Consider the following 20,333-nt stretch of genomic DNA (forward strand, 5'->3'; position numbering starts at 1 on the left):
AAAAAAAAAAAATCACTGAAGTAGGAGACATATCTCCCTCAGTAACTTCAAGCAGCGGCTGTCAGAGCAGCTTACCGATCGCTGCAGCTGTACACAGCCCATCTGTAAAAAGCACATCCAACCAAATACCTACCTACCACCCCCGTATTTTATTGTTTTCTGCTCTTTTACACACCAGTATTTCTACTTCCACATCCTCATCTGTCACTCCAGTGTAAATTGCTAAATTGTAATTACTTCGCCACTATGGCCTATTTATTGCTTTACCTCCTTACTTCATTTGCACACACTGTATACAGACTTTCTATTGTTATTGACTGTATGTTTGTTTTACTCCATGTGTAACTCTGTGGTGTTGTTTATGTTGCACTGCTTTGATTTATGTTGGCCAGGTCGCAGTTGTAAATGAAAACTTGTTCTCAACTGGCCTACATGGTTAAATAAAGGTGAAATAAAAAATAATAATAAACCCAATAACCCAAAAAGTGGAATTATGTTTTAGGAATTTTTACAAATTAATAAAAAATGAAAAGCTGACATGTTAAATAAGTATTAAACCCCTTTGTTATGGAAAATATATGGCAAGACCTGAAAACAGCTGCCTAGAGAATAATGTGCAAATATTGTAAAATCCAGGTGTGCAAAGCTCTTAGAGACTTACCCAGAAAGACTCACAGCTTCTTTACCCCCTTTTCTCTCATTTTCCTTCATTTTCATTATCCAATTGGTAGTTACAGTCTTGTCTCATCGCTGCAACTGCCGTACGGACACGGGAGAGGCGAAGGTTGAGAGCTGTGCGTACTCCGAAACACAATCTGACCAAGCGGCACTGCTTCTTGACACAATGCACACTCAACTTGGGAAGCCAGCCACACATTGGTGTCAATGTGTACTTTATCAGCGTGTACTGCGCCCGGCCCGCCACAGGAGTCGCTAATGCGCGTTAGAAGAAGGACATTCCTGCCGGCCAAACCCTCCCCTAACCCAGATGACTTTGGGCCAAATGTTTGCCGACCATGGGCCTGCGAGACAGCCTGTACTGGAAACAAGAATCTCTAGTGGCATAGCTAGCACAGCGATGCAGTGCTTTAGACCACTGCGCCACTCGGGAGGCCCACAAAGTGGATTTAACATGTATTAACTCAGGGGTGTGGATACTTATCTAATCAAGATATTACAGTTGTTGTCGCTTTTTTCCCTCAATCTACACACAATGCCCCATAATGACAAAGCGAAAACAGGTTTAGACATTTTTAAAAACAGAAATAACTTATTTACGTAAGTATTCAGACTCGAAATTGAGCTCAGGTGCATCCTGTTGCCATTGATCATCTTTGAGATGCTTCTACAACTTTATTGGAGTCCACCTGTGGTAAAAATCTATTTATTGGACATGATTTGGAAAGACTTACACCTGTCTATATAAAAGTCCCAGAGTCGACAGTGCATGTCAGAGCAAAAACCAAGCCATGAGGAACTGTCCGTAGAGCTCAGAGACAGGATTGTGTCGAGGCACAGATCTGGGAAAAAAAAAATTCTGCAGCATTGAAGTTCCCCAAGAACACAGAGGCCTCCATTCTTCTTAAAAAGAAGTTTGGAATCCACAAAGATGGTTCCTTCACCTTCCAACAAGACAACAACCCTAAGCACACAGCCAAGACAACGCAGGAGTGGCTTCGGGACAAGTATCTGAATGTTCTTGAGTGGCTCATCCAGAGCCGGACTAGAACCCGATTGAACATCTGGAGAGACCTGAAAATAGCAGTGCAGCGACGCTCCCTATCCAACCTGACAGAGCTTGAGAGGCTCTGCAGAGAAGAATGGGAGAAACTCCCCAAATACAGGTGTACCAAGCTTGTAGCGTCATACCCAAGAAGACTTGAGGCTGTAATCGCTGCCAAAGGTGTTTCAACAAAGTACCTGAGTAAAAGGGTCGAAATACTTTAAGTAAATGTGATATTTCCAAAACTGCTTTTGCTTTGTTATTATGGGGCATTGTGTGTAGATTGATGAGGATTTAAAAAAAATCAATTTTAGAATAAGGCTGTAATGTAACAACATGTGGAAAAAGTTCAAAGATGTGAATACTTTCTCAAGGCACCTTATTTTTATAATCGACTTCCAGTCATGTGTGCATACATTTCCGTATGGGTGGTCAACAGCAGTAATCAAACCCACAATCCTTACGTGGCAAGTGCCATGGTCGAGCAGCTGAGCCACAAAGGACCATGGGGTGTTACTTACTGATCCTCAAAACAGAAGCCCATCGGGAGTGCGTGCTCAGTCCCCTCCTGTACTCACTCCCCTGTTCACTCATGACGGCAGCATAGCCTAGTGGTTAGAGCGTTGGACTAGTAACCGGAAGGTTGCGAGTTCAAACCCCTGAGCTGTCGTTCTGCCCCTGAACAGGCAGTTAACCCACTGTTCCCAGGCCGTCATTGAAAATAAGAATATGTTCTTAACTGACTTGACTGGTTAAATAAAGGTTAAAAAAATGACTGCATGGCCAGGCATGACTCCAACACCATCATTAAGTTTGCCGATGACACAACAGCGGTAGGCCTGATCACTGACAACAATGAGACAGTCTATAGGTCAATGTGCGGGGGCACCGGTTAGTTGAGGTAATATGTACATGTAAGGTGGAGTTATTAAAGTGACTATGCATAGATGATAACATCAGAGAGTAGCAGCGGTATAAAAGAGGAGGTGGGGGGACAATGCAAATAGTCTGGGTAGCCATTTGATTAGGTGTTAAGGAGTCTCATGAACCTAGACTTAGCACTCCGGTACCGCTTGCCGTGCGGTAGCAGAGAGAACAGTCTATGACAATTTTTAGGACCTTTCTCTTAATTAATTACTTGTTACTTTTATTTCTTGTTACATTTAAATTTAAACTGCATTGTTGGTTAGGGGTTCGTAAGTAAGCATTTCACTGTAAGGTGAATTCGGCGCATGTGAATAATACCATTTTATTTGATTTGATTAAGTTGAATCAACGTTGTTTCCATGTAATTTCAATTCAATTACATTGAACCAACATGGAATAGACATCTGTGAACAGTGAGAAGATTCTGCTTGGGTCCGCAGTCTTTAGGGACAAACTTAGGTAGGGATTCATTTCGATCAGGCGGCAGGGAGCCTAGCAGTTAAGAACGTTGGGTCAGTAACCAAAAGGTTGATGGTTTGAATCCCTGAGCTGACTAGGTGAAGAATCTAGTGATTTGAACTTGAACAAGACACTTAACTCTAATTGCTCCTGTAAGTCTTTCTGGATAAGACAAAGCTATGCACCTTAAATGGGCAATCAGTAGTTGAATCAATAACAAAAGCCTCTCCCTGCCACAGTGGCAAGAGAAATGAAACCACTAAAATATATAGACAAAGCTATGGATGCGAGGACTGACCATCCATTATGTCAAAATTATAGTTTTAACCTAGTTTGTAAACTATAACGCTGTGTAAACATGGCTAACATTGTGTTCAGATTGGAATCCAGTTTTTGACTATGAAGTCAGCAAGGGTTATGCTTTGTGACATTTGTACTAGCTCATCTATAACCTGACAAGGCTGTTTGTAAGACAGCATTTAGCAACAGTAAAAAACTAAACAGATACAACTTTAGCCACATGGAACAACATTACTGCAAACATATGCTACATTTAACTGAGTTATCTTGCCACTTACTATCCATAGCTGTGTAGACATTGTAACTTTAATCTTTCACCTCAAAGCTAGCAACAACATTGGCACACTGGCATTTTCCAATGTGAAAAGCCATGCATAACTTAAACGAAGCTTGTAAGTTCTGCTTTCCTGAGTGTGCTGAAACTTAATATATTGTACTTTCTCCTCTTTATGCTCAGGCTAAGGTAAATTACCCTGGCACTTTTAACTTTGAGTATCCCTACTTTCAATTCATTCACCTCTCTACAGCCCGTAGTGAGGCCCAAACATTCATTGGCCCATCTTGTTGCAAATTCATTACAGAGCTATCTAATGAAAATGGCTTAAAGGAGGGGAGCTGTGAGCAGTTCCTATGTTTGTCGAGGAACCTGCGGAATTGTTCATGTTCTTGCAGATCCTCCAAGAGATCAAGCCATGTGGCGAGGGGTAACGCTCCGGGACCATTTGTCCAACTAAATAAAGGCCTCACATTCACCAGATAACTGGCTGAAATTATGCATGGCATAACCAGCATGCTGACCTTGGAGAGTCAGCAAATGGCAGTGGTCTGGACCCAGAGGAGCCCGGGCCAATCAATTAAAACAGAAAGGAAAATTGTTTTTTCAAATCATAATAATTATTCTGAAAAGGGACCTTTTTCTAAAATTAAATATGGAGATGGCGTCTTTTGAATTATGGCCGTGGGGGGGATATGTTCTCAGTTCGGAGAAGACTGCTGTGAACTAGCTAGTGTTAGTGTTCCATCAATATCAGATTTTCATTTGGAAAAACGTTGGTGAGTCGCGAGGGGGCCGGACTGGCAGGGCCATTTGATGGATGGCCTATTCATGATTAATGGTCAGTGGGGAAGTTTTGCCATACCCTGTAAATATCAGAGCGTGTCGCCTCTCATCCGGAATCATTTCAGATAAGAGGTAAGTACGTTTGACAGTAGCAGCTCACTGTCTGTATGTAAGATGGAGGTAGTGAAAGGTACACTAATCATACCGGGACCCTGTTTGAAATGGGAAGTTTCTCTATAAGAGGTGGAATGAATCATCGGATAGAAAGGTCATCTTAGTATCTCTCATTATAGTTCTTCAATCTAATGGCAAGAGGGCTAGGTGTTATCATCCAAGTGAACACACACACACGCACAATAAATGGCCATCGTAATTAGTCATTGGGCAGAGCCAGACTTAAGCGAGATTTGCAAAACCTGATTTGAAACGTTTTCAAATTCACCTGGTGTAAGAAAATTGTTACCATTTTTAAAGCAAGTTTTCTGCAATTCTACAGATTTTGCCTTGGGGTGTAGAGAATATTTAGCAATTTTACAACAAATTTCATTCAAATTCTACTATTTTTGCCATGGAGCAGAGATACGTTTTTGAGCCGTTTTAAAGCAGATGTTATGCAATTTTAAACATGATTTATAGTTTGTTATGAAGATATTCGGTGTCAGAATGACTAACAAAATCAATGGGGGCCCCCTAGAGGTCAAGGCTCCAGTGCAAGTGCCCAGCATATCCGGAAAGAAAGAAATTCTCACTCCAATCAATTTTAATAGAAAGTCAGCAAAAAATAATACTCTTTGTGGAAAAATAATCCTGATAAATTATTAATATAATTATTTTTCAAACAAGTCATAGAAAGTTGGTTGCAATTTCAGTTTAATCCAGCAAAAAGGAAAGAACAAATATTAAGGTTAAATTCAAATATACTAATTGATTAAAAAAAGGTATACTATTTGGAAATTATATCATGAATGGAACTGGTGGAGTTACAGTAGGGCAAAAAGTATTTAGTCTGCCACCAATTGTGCAAGTTCTCCCACTTAAAAATATGAAGCCTGTAATTATCATCATAAGTATACTTCAACTATGACAGAAAATGAGGAATACAAATGGTGAAAATCACATTGTAGGATTTTTAATGAATTTATTTGCAAATTTACAAACAAGCACGATTTCTGGCTCTCACAGTCCTGTAACTTCTTCTTCTACCTGTAACCTCCACTCATTACCTGTATTAATGGCCCCTGTTTGAAGTTGTTATCAGTATAAAAGACACCTGTCCACAACCTCAAACAGTCACACTCCAAACTCCACTATGGCCAAGACCAAAGACCTGTCAAAGGACACCAGAAACAAAATTGTAGACCTGCACCAGGCTGGGAAGACATAATCTGCAATAGGTAAGCAGCTTGGTTTGAAGAAATCAACTGTGGGAGCAATTATTAGGAAATGGAAGACATACAAGACCACTGATAATCTCACTCGATCTGGGGTGAGCAAAAATCCCAGAACCACACGGGGGGACCTAGTGAATGTCCTGCAGAGAGCGGCGACCAAAATAACAAAGCCTACCATCAGTAACACACTACACCGCCAGGGACTCGAATCCTGCAGTGCCAGACGTGTCCTCCTGCTTAAGCCAGTACATATTCAGGCCCGTCTGAAGTTTGCTAGAGAGCATTTGGATGATCCAGAAGGGACCAGGACGACTGATCCGTTTAAAGGAAAGAATGAATGGGGCCATGTATCGTGAGATTTTGAGTGAAAACCTCCTTCCATCAGTAAGGGCATTGAAGATTAAATGTGGCTGGGTCTTTCAGCATGACAATGATCCAAAACACACCGCCTGGCCAACGAAGGAGTGGCTTCGTAAGAAGCATTTCAAGGTCCTGGAGGGGCCCAGCCAGTCTCCAGATCTCAACCCGATAGAAAATCTTTGGAGGGAGTTGAGTTGTTGCCCAGCAACAGCCCCAAAACGTCACTGCTCTAGAGGAGATCTGCATGGAGGAATGAGCCAAAATACCAGCAACAGTGTGTGAAAACCTGGTGAAGACTTACAGAAAACGTTTGACCTCTGTCATTGCCAACAAAGGGTATATAACAAAGTAGTGAGAAACTTTTGTTATTGACCAAATACTTATTTTGCACCATAATTTGCAAATAAATTCATTAAAAATCCTACAATGTAATTTACTGGATTTCTCTTTTCTCATTTTGTCTGTGTACCTACAATGAAAGGACTCTGATCTTTTTAAGTGGGAGAACTTGCACGATTGGTGGCTGACTAAATACTTTTTCCCCCACTGTATTTCACACATAAAGCTAAAACAAATATGGAAATGTCTGCTCTACCCAAAGTTACAACCAAATTTTTTTAGATTCAATAGGAAGGGGGAAATGTCAGCAACTTGTATGTCGGCCCTGACTTAAAGAGAAAAATTGATTGAATAAAAATATATACTAATGTCAAATTACAGCTGTGCCACATACTGTAGATTGCAAAATAGTTGGGATGAGATGATCAATTGTACCCAAGGCACATGGTTTATGAACTTACAGTATATGCAAAACAATGGCAAAATTAAAACTTAGTACTTTTTTTGCCGCTCTGATTAATGCCCTCCTTGCCTGGTCCGTGACTTTTGGATGGCGGCTCTCTCTTGGCAGGTTTGTTGTGGTGCCATATTCCTTCTAGTTTTATTAATGGATTGAATGGTGTGCCGAGGGATGTTCAAAGTTTTGGATATTTAAAAAAACAACAACCGTGATCTGTACTTCTCCACAACTTTGTCCCTGACCTGTATGGGGAGCTCATTGGTCTTCAGTGCCGCTTGCTTGGTGATGCCCCTTGCTTAATGGTGTTGCAGAGCCTTTCAGAACAGGTGTATATGTACTGAGATCATGTGACAGATCATGTGACACTTAGATTGTACACAGGTGGAATTTATTTAACAAATTATGTGACTTCTGAAGGTAATTGGTTGCACCAGATCTTATTTAGGAGTTTCATAGCAAAGGGAGTTACATATGCAAGCACCACTTTTCCATTTCTTTTTTTAGAATGTTTTGAAACAAGTAATAAAATAAAAAAATTCCCTTCACCAATTTGGACTATTTTGCCATTATGTCCATTACATCCATCCATGTAAATTACAGGTTGTAATGCAACAAAATAGGAAAAACACGAAGAGGGATGAAAACTTGTGCAAAGCACTGAAGCCACCATTTGCCTTCATGACAGCTTTGCACACACTTGTCATTCGCTTCACCTGGAATGCTTTTCCAAAAGTCTTGAAGGAGTTCTCACATATGCTGAGCACTTGATGGCTGCTTTTCATTCACTCTGCGATCCAACTCATCCCACACCATCTCAATTGGGTAGAGGTCGGTTGATTTTGGAAGCCAGGTCATCTGATGCAGACTCCATCACTCTCCATCTTGGTCAAATAGCCCTAACAAAGCCTGGATTTTGTTGGGGGGTCATTGTCCCGTTGAAAAACAAATGATAATCCCACTAAGCACAAACCAGATGGGATGGCGTATCGCTGCATAATGCTATGGTAGACATGCTGGTTAAGTTTGTATTGAATTCAATTCAACAATGTCACCAGCAAAGCACCCATACCATCACACCTCCTCCTCCGGGCTTCACGGTGAGAACCACTCGTGCAGAGATCATCCGTTCACCTACTCTGCATCTTACAAAGACACGGTGGTTGGAACCAAAAATCTGTCTCCATCCAGATAGAGGGGAATGAGCAGCGGATGTCGTTAACCATCTTTGTTTGACAAGGTCGTCTGCAGAGAGGGAGGAGGGAGAGGGTGGAGGATTAAGGAGTGAAGGTGTAATAGTGTTGCCTTGGGTTAGAGGCAGAAGCTTGACATTTAGAGTGATAGAAAGTGGCTTAAGCAGCAGTTTGAAACAGGGCATGACCATCTGGGTCTGCCTGAGTAGGTAGGGTTGGAGAAAAGGGAGACAGAAAAGGAAACAAAGTAGTGATCAGAGACCTGGAGGGGTGTGCAGTGAGATTAGTAGGTAAATAGCCTCTAGTAAAGATGAGTTTCAAGTGTATTGCCTGCCTTGTGAGTGGGAGGGGACTGGGAAAGGGTGAGGTAAAAAGAGGCAAGGAGCGGAAATGAATATTTGGAAAGAAATTAATCAAAGGCAGTCATAAGGAGGTTGAAGTCGCCCAGTACAGAGAGCGTTGAGCCATTGTCAGGAAATTAGCTTATCAAGGCGTCACGCTCATTGAGGAACTCTAAGGCGACACGGCCACCGCTGAGATAACAGGGGAGACCGAAGTACTAACACTAATTGCTAGTTGCCTAGCAGAGGTGAAACCACTCCCCATCCAATACAGCCACTGAGTACGAAAACAACAACAGTCACAAATTGCCCTGTCCCTTAATCCTGGTTGATGCTTCAACAAATTATGAGATGTCAGCAGTTCACACACCAAGCAGGCTACTGGAAAGACAGCCAGTACTTAAAGTAGGCCATAGCTAGCAAAAATACTTCTAGATAACAACAGATGAAAAGAAAAACTGTATATCAGTAATCTTCTAGCTATAGATTGAAGCACACTGAGATGGTGCCTGAGAAGCTGGTTATATACTCAGAAAATATCATTTTTTAAATTGTTTGAACTGCTTATTGCCCCTTTAAACCTGAACTACGTTATCACTGATTGAGTTGTTATGAAGATGAGCAAGATTACCTATCATTGATAGACTTCATCAAAGTCTCATTGTCCCAGTGTACTGAGGATGGTTACAATCGATGTCACATTTATCACCGAAGCATCTCTTACCTTCTAATCTAGAGCATACAGAAGTAGCATTCTAATTCACTCAGGGACCCTTGAATTAATCAACTCAACAAACCCTGAGAGTGAGAAACCTAGAATGTATTTTAAATGTTCAATTAGGAGTTTGTTTCGGGGCTGGATTCAAGGGCAAACCTTTTAATAAAACCAGTCATATTTATTTCTTGTCTAAAAGGATAGGGGAAAAAAAGTGATTTTAGAGTCAATCACCTTGGATTACATAGTGATGGATAAAGATGAAACTGACCCAATGAAATATTAATATGAAAGAAGATACCACGAAAAGGTTATAAAAAACTGTTGAATGAAACATTTACAGGCACAACCATACAAAGAAATTTCCACATGCATGTACATGCATTCTTTAAAGTTTTCAAAACCATGAATAAATGTTTATACTTCATTAACACCTCTACACATGTCCATGGCCCACTTGTTCTTACAATACTACATCAATCATCTTCTAATTTGTCGAAGGGAAATGAGCCACATAGCAGATCCTATCACACACTTACGTTACCCTTCAGTTCATCATTGATCTGTGAGTCATAATTGAAATAATCTATTATGGGAGAATATCACAGCCTGCCATATCAAAATGATATACATTATGTTAACTTAAAACATCCAATTACCTACTGCGATTTTGAAGCCTCAATCTTGAAGGCTTGAAATACAGTATGCTGACATCAAAGGTACTCCATTCCATTGATTCAAAATTAAATGTACAGTATGGGGAGCCAAACATGGGGACACCTTGCATAACACCCCTGTGAAGGATCAAATATGTCAGTTTTATGTTTCATTTCTATGTAACATGGCACATTTCCATAAGCCTTTGCCGGGACCAACAAAGAAACACTGTGAGGTGGACTAGCTGCTGCACTTCGTAATAACAATTGGGGAGATAGGTGACATTGTGAATCTCTGTCTGCACCCTGTTTTCCAATTCACAGACATGCACATAGCCACTCCTGTCATGGGCACAGCAGAGTTGATGAACGAGAGCGAAAGTGACGGTCCCCATCAGTGTGGATGATATAGACTGAACATGCCTGCCAGCCAGCCCACCTCTGTCCCTGCACCCCCTCTCTCCGTTTCTGACGTGCCTCTCGCCTGGTTCTCCGGGGATCGCTAGGAGAATATGAGATCACCACCAGGCACAGGGAACCGTAATGAATGGGAAGAGAGGGAAATGAAGAAAATAAAGAATTGATGAGAAATAGGAGGCAGTGAAGGAGGGGAATAAATAGGTGTGAGAGAGAAGAATGAGAAACAGATCGGGACAGAAAACGAGGGGTAACAATAGGGTCAGGTTCTTTCAATATGAAAGCCTTAAACTGCTGATTGTGGGCTTGTGTAAAGCCATTGACAAGTAATTCAACCAATGTGTTTTTTCCAATATAGGCTCTTAATGGGGCACTTTGGGTATTTTAACTGGCAGAATATAACTGTGTTAAAGTAGCACAGAGCAGAAATAGTCAAAACAGTACAATCTGTACATTGTTTGAATGGACTTAAATGTCAAAGATGAATGTCTAAATGCATTGCTCTTTGATTGATTCCACTAGACCAGCTTCATGTTAACAACATTGTGTGTGGTCAGATAGAGGGGTCACTGAGTTGTGATTCTATGCAACAGCTTGGACTTGTCTTTAAATTATTTAAAATTGCAGAGCATGTTTCGGAGGACGCACGTCCTGATTTTTGCCTCTCCTGAGACCACTGGGGAGTTGCCGCACTGAGACAAGGTCTTTACCATGAAATTGGGGAGAAAATTGGGTCAAAATGGATAAACAAAAATCAAATTGTGTAATTTGGTGCTGTTATTTATCCCAGAGTATGGGAGCCAAATATTTCCACAAGCTCCCAAAAACAAATTAAAGAGACTATGGGATTATTTCTAAAAACACTTCAAATATTGCTATAAAGCAGTAGAATAAATCTATTAGCATACATTGACTCAAATGTTCTTTCCAGGGGACTCTTCGTGAGGATGAGTGGATGTTGAAGAAGCCTGCATTTCCCCAAAAATCCTGTCATTCTTCCACATTCTTCCTTTTGACTACCTGTCTTCAGTTCAGATGTCATGGATTTGGATATTTACACTGCATGTGATTAATTGTTTTTCATAGGTGCACGTTCAGTTTGATTACACTGGCAGTATTCATTCTTCGTGGACCTGGAAAAGATTGAAAAGTTGTGTGGGCCAAATCCATAATAAAATTGGAACCTATGCCAACGTCATGCTCTGTTCATCCCATGGAAGAGCAACTTCTTCTGCCTGGCTGAGGCTACCTTGGCTATGCTTATCACTATAGGACTATGACGTTTGGAAGGAGGAGTAAAGAACGCAAGTGACTCTAATGCTTGGATGTAAATGCAACCACATCCAAAGAGAAGAGAATTATACTTTGTTTTACAGAGAACGGGAATGTTTCTTTTTGATGTGAACTCAATCACCAAGACACAAACATGTTGGAAGCACAGGGTCAGCTGCAGTCAGGAAAGATGGATAGAGAAAGAAATACAGAAAGGTTCAAAGGGACATGAAGACAATCCAGAAATAGATCAACAGTTAGATAAGGGTAAAAGGGCAGAGAAGAAGAAGTGACAGAGAATGGGTGAAAGAAAGAGAGCATGATAAGAGAGACCCCCTCAGGGTGGGACAAATTTGATCCCACGCCTAGTCCCTCTCAAAACTGGTTACAGGCGACTGTAGGGACAACCCCTGCTGGGCTCCAATCAGAATGTTCTGAATATAAATCCATGTCCCTCCACCCCGTGGCTACCTTTCTCCAGTCTTCTTCTGCTCACAGTATGATGATAAAGAAGCTCTTGCCATGGCAGAGTGTGTGGGTAATGCGTCTCTAGCTACTCCCGGGCCATTAGCCACAGAACATGTGACTCTTACAATGGAGGCTGGCAGGAAGTAGAATTAACTGCTTAATTTCAACACACAACCACATTCCAGCTACATCGGTACTCCCCTTCTAGCCTAATTTAGTGGTATTATAATGATAAATATAGATAATCCATGTGCTTTGACATAAGTAAATATATCTAGTTGGACTGAGACAGGAGTATTACCACCTTGAGTTGACATGGGGTGTATCTCCACTAAATAAGAAGAGGACAGCAGTTTGCAGTGACTAAAATGTATTTCTCTTCCTGTTAGACATGTCTTGCCCCACATTGATAATGCATTGGTACACTTATTTATTCCAGGAATTAGTTTTTAGCTTTTTCTGTTCTTTAACAATGGCTTATTTTCTGGCCACTCTTCCGTAAAGCCCAGCTCTGTGGAGTGTACGGCTTAGAGTGGTCCTATGGACAGATACTCCAAGCTCCGCTGTGGAGCTTTGCAGCTCCTTCAGGGTTATCTTCTCTGATTTAATGCCCTCCTTGCCTCCTTGTGTTTTGGTGGGCAGCCCTCTCTAGGCAGGTTTGTTGTGGTGCCATATTCTTTCCATTTTTCAATCATGGATTGAATGGTGCTCTGTGTGATGTTCAACGTTTCTGATATTTTTTTATAACCCAAACCTGATCTGTACTTCTCCACAAGTCTGTCCCTGACCTTGCTTGGTGGTGCCCCTTGCTTAGTGGTGTTGCAGACTAAGGGGGGCATTCAGAACAGGTGTATATATACTGAGATCATGTGACAGATCATGTGACACTTAGATTTCACACATTATTTAACTAATTACGTGACTTCTGAAGTTATTGGTTGCACCAGATATTATTTAGGTGCTTTTAAAAAATGTATTTCACCTTTATTTTACCAGGTAGTCCATTTGAGAACAAGTTCTCATTGAAAACTGCGACCTGGCTAAGATAAAGCAAAGCAGTGCGACACAAACAACACAGAGTTACACATGGGATAAACAAACGTACAGTCAATAACACAATAGATAAATATATATACAGTGTGTGCAAATGTAGTAAGATTAGGGAGGTAAGGCAAAAGATATGCCATAGTGGTGAAATAATTACAATTTATCTTCATAGCAAAGGGGTGAATACATATTCACGCACCACTATTCTTTTATTTTTTAGAATGTGTTGAAACAAGTTATTTTTTTCATCTCACTTCACCAATTTGGACTATTTTGTTTATGTCCATTACATGAAATCGAAAATAAAATTCAATTTAAATTACAGGTTGTTGTCACACCCTGGTCGTAATATATTGTGTATATTGTTCCTGTCTTTGAGTTTGCACCAGATAGGGCTTTTTCGGTTTTCACATTTCATTATTTTATAGTTTCTTCATGTATAGTTTTTTCCTTCATTAAAATATCATGAATCATCATGACGCTGCATTTTGGTCCAACTCTCCTTCACCACAAGAAAGCCGTTACAGAATCACCCACCACAACTGGACCAAGCGGCGTGTCAACAGGCAGGAGCAGCAGGTGAAGCAACAGCGGCAGCAGGAGATACGTAATAAGAAATCCTGGACATGGGAGGAAATCCTCGACGGGAGAGGACCCTGGGCTAAACCAGGAGAGTGTAGCCGCCCCAAGGTGCAGCAGGAGAAGAGGCAACAGGAGCAGCCCAAAGAGGAGTACGGTTTGGACTACAAGAGTATGGACTATACTCAACCCAGGGAGAGTGCCGGAGCCCGCCAGGGATTCGATGGAGCAGTGTGCAGAAGGTTATCGGATAATGGAGTTGGCGAAGCAAGCACGGCGGCGCGGACGGAAGCCCGAGAGTCAGCCCCAAAAATGTATTGGGGGGGTGGCTCACAGGGAGTAGGGCTACGCCAGGTAGGAGACCTGAGCAAACTCCCTCTGCTCACCGGGGGGCTAGTGAGACCGGGCAGGCACCGTGTTATGCTCCGGTGCGGTACATTCCAGCTCCTCGTAGCGGCCGGGCTAGAGTGGGCATTGAGCCAGGTAAGGTTGGGCAGGCTCGGTGCTCAAGAGCTCCAGTGCGCCTGCACGGTCTGGTCTATCCAGTACCACCTTCACGCACCAGCCCTCCGGTGGCAGCTCCCCGCACCAGGCTTCTTGTGCGTGTTCTCGGCCCAGTCCCACCAGTGCCAGCACCACGCATCAGGCCTACATTGCGCCTCGCCTCTCCAGCGCCGCCGGAGTCTCCCACCTGTTCAGCGCATCCAGAGCCTTCCGCCTCTACATTTAATTACATTTAAGTCATTTAGCAGACGCTCTTATCCAGAGCGACTTACAAATTGGTGCATTCACCTTCTGACATCCAGTGGAACAGCCACTTTACAATAGTGCATCTAAATCTTTTAAGGGGGGGGAGGGGGGGGTGAGAAGGATTACTTTATCCTATCCTAGGTATTCCTTAAAGAGGTGGGGTTTCAGGTGTCTCCGGAAGGTGGTGATTGACTCCGCTGTCCTGACGTCGTGAGGGAGTTTGTTCCACCATTGGGGAGCCAGAGCAGCGAACAGTTTTGACTGGGCTGAGCGGGAACTGTACTTCCTCAGTGGTAGGGAGGCGAGCAGGCCAGAGGTGGATGAACGCAGTGCCCTTATTTGGGTGTAGGGCCTGATCAGAGCCTGGAGGTACTGAGGTGCCATTCCCCTCACAGCTCCGTAGGCAAGCACCATGGTCTTGTAGCGGATGCGAGCTTCAACTGGAAGCCAGTGGAGAGAGCGGAGGAGCGGGGTGACGTGAGAGAACTTGGGAAGGTTGAACACTAGACGGGCTGCGGCGTTCTGGATGAGTTGTAGGGGTTTAATGGCACAGGCAGGGAGCCCAGCCAACAGCGAGTTGCAGTAATCCAGACGGGAGATGACAAGTGCCTGGATTAGGACCTGCGCCGCTTCCTGTGTGAGGCAGGGTCGTACTCTGCGGATGTTGTAGAGCATGAACCTACAGGAACGGGCCACCGCCTTGATGTTAGTTGAGAACGACAGGGTGTTGTCCAGGATCACACCAAGGTTCTTAGCGCTCTGGGAGGAGGACACAATGGAGTTGTCAACCGTGATGGCGAGATCATGGAACGGGCAGTCCTTCCCCGGGAGGAAGAGCAGCTCCGTCTTGCCGAAGTTCAGCTTGAGGTGGTAATCCGTCATCCACACTGATATGTCTGCCAGACATGCAGAGATGCGATTCGCCACCTGGTCATCATCTCTACAGCACTGCCGGAGTCTCCCGCCTATCTAGCGCTGTCAGAGCCTTCCTCATCTTCAGCGCTGCCAGAGCCTTCCTCATCTCCAGCGCTGCCGGAGTCTCCCGCCTGTTCAGCGCAGCCAGAGCCTTCCTCCTCTACAGAGTTGCTGGAGTCTCCCGCCTGTTCAGCGCTGCCAGAGCCTTCCTCCTCTACAGCATTGCTGGAGTCTCCTGCCTGTTCAGCGCAGCCAGAGCTGCCAGCCTGCATGGAGCAGCCAGAACTGTCAGTCTGCATGAAGCAGCCAGAGCTGCCAGTCTGCATGGAGCAGCCAGAGCTGCCAGTCTGCATGGAGCTGCCAGTCTGCACGGAGCTGCCAGTCTGCACGGAGCTGCCAGTCTGCACGGAGCCGCCAGAGCTGCCATTCTGTAAGAATCTGCCAGAGCTGTCAGCCTACATGGAGCAGCCAGAGCCGCCAGTCAGCGTGGAGCAGCCAGAGCTGCCAGTCAGCATGGAGCAGCCAGATTCGTCAGTCTGCCAGGATCCGCCAGTCAGCCAGACATTTCCAGATCCGCCAGTCAGCCAGACTCTCCCAGATCCGCCAGTCAGCCAGACTCTCCCAGATTCGCCAGTCAGCCAGACTCTTCCAGATCCGCCAGTTAGCCAGGATCTGCCAGATCCAACTACCTGCCTGAGCTTCCTCTCAGTGCCGAGCTTCCTCTCAGTACCGAGCTTCCTCTCAGTGCCGAGCTTCCCCTCAGTCCCGAGCTTCCCCTCAGTCCCGAGCTGCTTCAGTCCCGAGCTGCTTCAGTCCCGAGCTGCCCCTCAGTCCCGAGCTGCCCCTCAGTCCCGAGCTGCCCCTCAGTCCAGTGGGGTTCTGGGTGAGGACTACTAGGCCATGGTCAGCAGCGAGGGTGGACTATCCTAGGACGCGAGGAGGAGGGACTAAGACATTGATTGAGTGGAGTCCACGTCCCGCGCCGGAGCCGCCACCATGGACAGACACCCACCCGGACCCTCCCCTATTGTTTTGCTGTGCGTCCGGGAGTCCGCACCTTAGGGGGGGGGGGGGCTCTGTCACGCCCTGGTCGTAATATATTGTGTTTTTCTTCATTTATTTGGTCAGGCCAGGGTGTGACATGGGTTGATTGTGGTGTGTTTTGTTGGATGTGTGGGTTAGTGGGGTTATCTAGCAAAGTCTATGGCTGTCTGGAGTGGTTCTCAATCAGAGGCAGGTGTGTATCGTTGTCTCTGATTGGGAACCATATTTAGGCAGCCATATTCTTTGAGTGTTTTGTGGGTGATTGTTCCTGTCTTTGTGTTTGCACCAGATAGGGCTGTTTCGGTTTTCACATTTCATTATTTTGTAGTTTCTTCATGTATAGTTTTTTCCTTCATTAAAATATCATGAATCATCATCACGCTGCATTTTGGTCCGACTCTCCTTCACCACAAGAAAGCCGTTACAGTTGTAATCCAACAAAATAGGAAAAACGCCAAAAGGGATGACTACTTTTGCAAGGCACTTTAAGTAGCTATCTAACTAGCTAACGTTTGCCAGCACCTCTGTCCTATCTAGCTAGCTAGGAAATGTTAGCTAACCAGCTAGTATTTGGTAAAACCTAGAACATATTTTTCAATATAGCTGGGTATCCCCTTTAATCTTGAGTAGGTAGCGATTAGTGTTAGCAAGTAATGTTAAACACTAACTAGCTATTATCATAGCAGTGAATAGCATAACTAGCTAAGCCTCAACAGTACAAATCATGATAATGATTATAGTACCAAGCTAGCAATGAGGAATCTGCCCAGAAACGGCCCTCTTCCGGGGGGAACTGATTTTATTCGGCCTGGAATTGGGTGTCGGACTCAACCCGGAATCAAAATGAATGACTGTCCAGAATCGGGCCAAGTACATCGGGCCATTGACCATCTACCAGAATTCGGCCGACTTTGCCGGCGTCTTACCAAAATCCCCCCAGAAGCTGCCCGATGCAAATGTAATAAATGTATACAAAATTACCCGATTTAGTCATAGTAAATATTACTATTATACATTTTACACATTATTATACCATCCACAAACAAACACCATACACCTGGTGACCGTGTCAGCATGCATGCGCCTAGCCTATCACAGGAGTCGCTACAGAGCGATGCGACAAGGACATCCCAGCCGGCCAAACCCTCCCCTAACTCGGACTACGCTGCATCGCCTCATGGGTGAAATGCAGTTTTCACTATGATGCACTGTCTTAGACCGCTGCGCCGCTCAGGAAGTTCCAACCACAAAGTATTTCATGCTTATCAATTGTCTTGCACAAAGTATCAAAATACTAAAATACTACACAGGGCTCTTAAATAATTTCATTTAAATGTTAATTGTATTTTTGATGAGGAAAATAAGGAAAATATGGAGAAATAAATAAATAATTAAATGTTAATTATATAAAGCAACCTGTGTAATCATCTACCAGAGAGTAACCCCAATCGGCCAGAGCCGCAAGGAATACATTTGGGCCAGATAACTCTCACCGGAATCGGCCCGGGTCCCAAGTAATATAGGCATTTGGGCCAGATAACTCTCACCGGAATTGGCTCGAGCCCCAAGTAATACATTTGGGCCAGATAACTCACACCGGTATCGGCCTGAGCTCAATCCCGAGTCCTAGTTATAAGTAATACTGCCGAAGGCGGCCCAGACTTGGGCAACATGACTTCGACCGAGTCTGACTCTCAGCTGAGTGCCCGGACTCTTGGCCAGAATCGGCCCAGATCCACTGTGCTAGCTGCGTAGAGTTTAAAGGAGGCTGGTGTGAGGAGCTGTAGGAGGACGGGCTCATGGAATAAATGGAATGGAATCAAACATCATACCGTTCCATTAACCATTCCAGCCAATTACAATGAGCCCGTCCTCCTATAGCACCTCCCACCAGTCTCTTCTGGTAGAGTTATATATAGCTAGAGTGTCTGATAAATTGTCATGAATTCTTCTTCTCTCTCACAGATTCCCATAAGGTCTCAGATTCCAGGATGGGAAACTGTTTAACAAGAAAGAAGCAGATGAAGACACAGAAGGGGGCCATGAGACCCTATGCTGTATTTTAAATAGTTAATCTGTTGTCAACTACTATTCTGACTTGTAATGTTAAAAAGAGGAGAAATAGAACCCCCAGTTTAGAACCCCAAATTAATCTGAATTACTCACTATACCAATGATAGGCTTCAGGTTAGACACTGCTATTAAAATTGTTTTCCCAATGTATCCTTCTATTAAATTACATGTTGATCTTACTTTGTACAGTATCAGTCAAACGTTTGGACACAGCTACTCATTACAGGGTTTTTCTTTATTTTCACAATTTTCTACATTGTAGAATAATAGTGAAGACACCAAAACTATGAAATAACACATATATAGTCATGTAGTAACCAGAAAAGTGTTAAACAAATCAAAGCAGCCACCCTTTGCTTTGATGACAGCTTTGCACACTCTTGGTATTCTCTCAACCAGCTTCATGAGGTAGTCACCTGGAATGCATTTCAATTAGCAGGTGTGCCTTGTTTAAAGTTAATTTGTGAATTTCCTTCTTAATTCCTTTGAGCCAATCAGTTGTGTTGTGACAAGGTAGGGGTGGAAAACAGAAGTTAACCCTATTTGGTAAAATACCAAGTCTATATTATTTCAAGAAAAGCTCAAATTAGCAAAGAGAAATGACAGTCCATCATTACTTTAAGATATGAAGGTCAGTTAATCTGGAAAATGTCAAGAACTTTGAAAATATATTCCTGTGCAGTCGCAAAAACCAAAGGAAAGGAAGACCCGAAGTTAATCTGAGTTACCAGCCTCAGTGTCACGCCTTGGTCATTGTATTTTGTGTTTTTGTCATTATGTTTGGGTAGGCCAGGGTGTGACATGGGTTTATATGTTGTTTTTCATATTGGGGTTTGTAGTATTTGGGATCGTGGCTGATTAGGGGTGTTGTATAGGCTTGGCTGCCTGAGGCGATTCCCAATCAGTCAGGTGATTCTCGTTGTCTCTGATTGGGAACCGTATTTAGGCAGCCTGAGTTTCGCTTTGTATTTCGTGGGTGATTGTTCCTGTCTCTGTGTTGTGGTCACCAGTTAGGCTGTAATAGGTTTCTCGTTCCGTTTGTTGTTTTTGTATTTAGTTATTTCATGTATCGTCACTTTTCATTCATTAAAGATCATGAATAACAAACACGCTGCATTTCGGTCCGACTCTCTTCCTTCAACAGACAAACGCCGTTACACTCAGAAATTACAGCCCACGTAAAAAGTAACAGACAATTCTCAACATCAACTGTTCAGAGGAGACTGCGTGAATCTGTCTTTTATTGTCAAATTGCTGCAAAGATGTCCTGGATGTAAATTTGTCCAAGGCATCAGGGTTTAAAGTTGGGTCAAGACACATCATGAAAACCAACCTTGTGTTCCCATCACAAACAAATGTGGAAAAAGAACTATTGTTTAACTGCGCAACATTTGTAAGTGCATTTATAAATGGTTAATAACTGGCAATATTTGGCAAACACTGACATGTTATTGTATTATTTTGACCGATGTAACTGTTTATTAATGGTTTATAATCCTGTTACAAATGTAATTGTAAACTCTTTACAAATGGCACCTGACTGTTAACAAAATGGTGCAGTATATTGTGTTTCCCTTAAGTATTTACCTGTTTAAGCCTATTAGTCACGAAACCCTTTAATCTTTAATGTAAAATAAATATACAAATTCAATGGTACAACCCAGAAGTCTGTAGCTCAAAGACACAATGTTTAAAAGTGGTCAGAAGTACTAATTCACCGGTGCTACGCATTGGCTTAAGGGCGTTGCATAGAGCCCCTCAACAATTTTGTTAGGTAAGGGCATACTTAAAGGGTTTTACAGTAGTTTGAAGACATGCATGGTAAAATGAGTCTGGTTACCATGGAG

Source organism: Oncorhynchus gorbuscha, linkage group LG09 (genome assembly GCF_021184085.1).
Source record: "Oncorhynchus gorbuscha isolate QuinsamMale2020 ecotype Even-year linkage group LG09, OgorEven_v1.0, whole genome shotgun sequence".
NCBI classification, from domain to species: Eukaryota; Metazoa; Chordata; class Actinopteri; order Salmoniformes; family Salmonidae; genus Oncorhynchus; species Oncorhynchus gorbuscha.